Source organism: Ruditapes philippinarum, unplaced genomic scaffold, assembly GCF_026571515.1.
Source record: "Ruditapes philippinarum isolate M1 unplaced genomic scaffold, ASM2657151v2 ctg1915_1_1_1_1, whole genome shotgun sequence".
Lineage (NCBI taxonomy): Eukaryota > Metazoa > Mollusca > Bivalvia > Venerida > Veneridae > Ruditapes > Ruditapes philippinarum.
In genome coordinates, this window is record NW_026852568.1 from 151,885 (window position 1) to 156,961 (window position 5,077).

General features: G+C 32.8%; 1 long non-coding RNA gene across 2 annotated transcripts; it reads left to right on the forward strand.

Moving 5' to 3' along the window:
- Positions 1–1,059: 1,059 nt before the first annotated feature.
- On the forward strand, positions 1,060–5,077 carry LOC132717267 (uncharacterized). Of its 2 annotated transcripts, none has more exons than XR_009623932.1 (2): positions 1,060–3,390; positions 3,430–5,077. It is a non-coding gene; the product is annotated as an uncharacterized LOC132717267 (long non-coding RNA). The 2 variants fall into 2 exon arrangements; XR_009623933.1 differs by having other exon boundaries at positions 1,060–3,352.

A 5,077-nucleotide genomic window follows, 5' to 3' on the forward strand; every position in this document is an offset into this window, starting at 1 on the left:
TGCAATATCAGTTGCCTGTGTTACGGGGCTAACCATATTGACCATAGGACGTTGTGCGCATCAAATCTTTCCGTAACGGTCTCTTAAATCTTTAAAATGGTGATACCATTTCTCTGGGTCCAGTATGTAAGGCACCCATTAATTTTTTACTGGCTATGATCGTACACCTCTATGGATCCTATTTTGCGTCTTGAAATGATATATTTAATAGTCTTTCTTCTGTCATAAAACATCAAACACAATAAGGTTTCTTTTACGAACGTCGATGTACTCGAAATTACTCAAGTAGTCTCAAATACCTTGAACAAATTCTATCCAGGGAATTCTACTCTGAAGTTCATAGTACAGAGTCTGCCATTGTCCGAAACATCATTTAATTCAAAAATGTGATTGATGTATGTATAATGTTAGATTAAACCAATATTCTCGTCCATTCTGTTTAACCGCTCCCGCTAGGTCCTGAAACAACCATAGAAAATAGGTTTTGTTTTTGATTTAGTGTGAAGAAACTTTGAACAGAGTTATCGCTGTTATGGACATGCTTATTATGCCTCAGCATGCGCATGGCGTCATGCCTCGAGAAATTCTCTTGGCAAATAGGACACTGGCTTATTGTAAAAACAAAATGGACCATGTTGTGTTTTGACATATAGACAGACAGGCAGACATACATATATTTTATTTGGAATTGTACAAAGTACATCATCAAAATACATGTATATTCCATATATATATATATATATATAACTGTCAACGTGATTAAAAATGAATACAGTAAATAATATAAAAAAGTGTTTAAAGTCACGTTTACAAAATGGTACAAAGTGGAGATGAACATAAGAACATAATTATCGTTCAGTGCAAGTGATATTTGAACGTATAAGCAAAGCATGTATATTGAAACAATTATCCTTCTTACTAGGAACACCAACATTACCATTACCACCACCACCACCACCACCACCGCTACCACACCACCGCCGGCACCATCATTGCCACATCCGATGCCGTCACCACCACTTCCTTCTCTGGGTAGACGTTTAACATATAAACATAAGCTATGCCGAATAGCATCAGCGAACTTTATGCGCCGCCACGGGAGGTACGGGTTTTAGCCGTTCGTAGAGACGGCGGAACGGATAATGGCCCTACATAAAATCGTCTTGAACCAGTTAGCAATTACTAAGAAGCGTAGAAAGAGGAAGCAAAAATTTTTAGAGAAAGTGATTTGATATTTAGTGATTTTATATAGCTAATTTTACGGACATTTGTGGATATCATAGGACACAAAACTTAATCTGGAAAGTACCAGGTTGGATATATTTGTTTCTTTGGTGTGATTACCACCGATTGTTTAAAAACTTTGTTTTCTTTATCTGTTTATATCGCCGACTGTCACCGAGTCAAAACGGGAATATGGCATTGGGTCGTATTCAAACTGGAATACGTGTGGCTGTTTTAGGTCACAGTTTTATTCGTCGGCTGCATGAAGACTTTAAACAAAATTCATATCCCGCAAACTACGATTTGGAAGAGTGTTCCGTGGTCCACTTTGGTATAGGTGGCTTTAGAGTATGTGATGGTGATGCAGTTACGTATTTCAGCTCAAAATTTGGGGATTTTCTGAGACAAGTTGAGCCAAACATCGTACTTCTTCAATTAGGAGGTAACGACGTCGATTCAGTAAAATCTTCTCTGGACATTGCCAATAGAATTGAAGAAATTACAGCTCTAATTATTCAGGAGTATGCTGTAGAGAAAGTTGTAGTGTGCGAAATATTCACCCGTGCTCGACCAACGAAAGTTACGTCAGATTTATTTGAACACAAACGCTTGCATTCAGTATCAATCCTGCAAACTCTTTTGGATATGCATGATAAAGCAAGATTCTGGAAGCACAGAAGGCTGTTTTACTCACAGACTCCCATATTCCGGAAAGATGGAATCCACCTTAACCACAATGGACAGCGACGTTTTTACAGGTCCTTGAGACATGCCATCATGTCAGCTGTTAGATCGGTAATCAAGGATCGGTCGTAGGGGAGTATTGTTAATTTTTTTTTTTTTTTTTTTGGTATATTAGTTCATCATAAAACCTGTCTGTTGATAAGAAGGTGGAAGGGAATAAAGCCAGTATAAATAATATGATATCATAGAATAGAATATTATAGCTTGTAGAGTCACTATATTCATAATATTATTTATGTTATCATGAAGATAATAATTACAGTATAGTCTTTACAGAGACAATTAACTTAATTATTGTTGTCTAAGAGCCATTGGGCTATAGCAGAAATTTTATAAATTTTTATAAGCCATAAATAGTCTTTAGCAAAATTTAAAAAAAAAAAAAAACAACAAAAAACTCCAAAGTGAAATATAAACAGACAATGATCACAATCACTTAATGTCTACCATTATAATGTTCAATTGTTTGGAACACTTTCTGTGCATATCACATTAAGCACAGATCTTTAACTTTATTCAAATTATTATGTTTGTTTTCTTTGAGCCATTGTGCTTTAGCACAGCTATATTTTCTGTGAGCCATTTAGCATTAGCACATGTTTTTATATTTTCTGCGAGTCCTTAGGGCTTTAGCGCAGTCTTAAATAACATGTTTTCTGTGAGCCATTGAGCTTTAGCACAGGTGTGTATGTTTTTTGCGAGTCCTTAGGGCTTTAGCGCAGGCTTAAACAACATGTTTTTCTGTGAGCTATTGAGCTTTAGCACAGGTTCTTATATTTTCTGCGAGTCCTTAGGGCTTTAGCGCAGGCTTAAATAACTTGTTTTTCTGTGAGCCATTGGGCTTTAGCACAGGTTTTTATTTTTCTGCGAGTCTTGAGGGCTTTAGCGCAGGTTTTTTTTTTTTTTTTTTTTTTTTTTTTTTTTTTTTCCCTGTGAGCTTTTGAGCTTTAGCACAGGTTTTTATTTTTCTGCGAGTCATTGAGGGCTTTAGCGCAGGTTTTTATTTTTCTGTGAGCTTTTGAGCTTTAGCACAGGTTTTTATTTTTCTGCGAGTCATTGAGGGCTTTAGCGCAGGTTTTTATTTTACTGTGAGCTTTTGAGCTTTAGCACAGGTTTTTATTTTTCTGCGAGTCATTGAGGGCTTTAGCGCAGGTTTTTATTTTTCTGTGAGCTTTTGAGCTTTAGCACAGGTTTTTATTTTTCTGCGAGTCATTGAGGGCTTTAGCGCAGGTTTTTATTTTACTGTGAGCTTTTGAGCTTTAGCACAGGTTTTTATTTTTCTGCGAGTCATTGAGGGCTTTAGCGCAGGTTTTTATTTTTCTGTGAGCTTTTGAGCTTTAGCACAGGTTTTTATTTTTCTGTGAGCTTTTGAGCTTTAGCACAGGTTTTTATTTTTCTGTGAGCTTTTGAGCTTTAGCACAGGTTTTGTATTTTTCTATGAGCCTTTGAGCTTTAGCACAGGTTTGTATTTTTCTGTGAGCTTTTGAGCTTTAGCACAAGTTTTTATAATTTCTGCGAGTCTTTAGGGCTTTAGCGCAGGCTTTAATAAATTGTTTTTTGAGCAATTAGTCTTAAACATCATTCTAAAAAAAAAAAAAAAAAAAAAAAAAAAGTTATTTAATGACTGGACCGCCATAAATTTATGTTTACTTACTTAATGTGTGAATATATCTTTTTAAATAGCATAAGCACTTAGGTTATGAAAGAGGAAGATAGAGAAATTGTCTGTCTGGCAGTAATTTGTCATGGTCATTAATGCCAGATACAAGATGCCTTGGAAGTAAGTTAGGGTCATAAAACTTTGTTCATGCTTAATTCAGTACCCCTGCAGAGATATTGGTATCATCAAACAGGATAATAGTAACATTGAACTGTGAATTCTTTGATGTAGGCATTGATATACATTCTCATCCCTAAGATGTCCATGCTTTATTGTATTGCTAGCTAATTACTTTATCAGTATGGTTAAGCAAATGGAAGTAGAATGATCATAAACAATAAAAGATAAAAATAAATAATAATGATAATAAATAGTTAAATACAAAAGTAAATAAATAAAAAATGAATACATATTAAACAAGTGAACAAAGTATTAAAACTTAATACATATCTATATATGTATATATTTTGTTATATAAGTAAATAATAATAATAAAAAAATAATAATAATATATATATATAATAATAATAATAATAGATAAAAAAAAATAATAATAAAAAAAATACACATATATATATATATATTTATAAGAATCATAAAAATGTTATTAATTAATAATAGCCAGAATTTTAATGGGTGGATATCTCATATATGGCAACATGAAATTAAAATGATTAAAAACATAAGCATATATTAATATATTAATTACGAATTAAATAAATTATGGATTTATTCTTATTAAGAATTTAAAGTGTTACTATTTTTAATTTAAATATTTCCGACAAAGGCCATGCCTCCAGTGTCATGTACCAGATTATATTAATCTGGTACTATTATAATAGTAGTCAGTTCCTAATGAATTGATATTTAATGTTTCAGCGGCAAAGGCCATGCCTCCATGTCATGTACCAGATTATTATATTAATCTGGTACTATTATAATAGTAGTCAGTGTTTTTGATTTTGTTATGAATAACAAAACCTTAAATAAATAAAATATGGCAGTTTTATTATAATTATTATTATTTTATTTTCGTATCGACTGACCGTTATACTTCAATACAATTACTACCGACATACATATCCGCTATGTAAAACAACAGTTAAGGGAATATACCTTTGAAAATGAATTTATGTTTTTGTTTGAAAAACAAGGTACTTGTTCTCTCTCATTTATTTTACAGGAGAGCCTTGAAGAGAATCTACAAACTTTGCTTACAGCTACTAGTAAATACAAAATTACGGAAGTACCAGTGTACGAGATTATACCACAAAAACATTAAAGAAGGACATCCACATACAGGGAATAATTAGTTGTTATAAAGGAAATAAAACCTAAACATGACCACAAACAATCTGACGGATGGAAACACTTAGATGACTGTTCTTACATTCCAGCATTTGGAATAAAAAAAAAAAATAAATAAAAAAAAAAAAAAAAAAAAAAAAA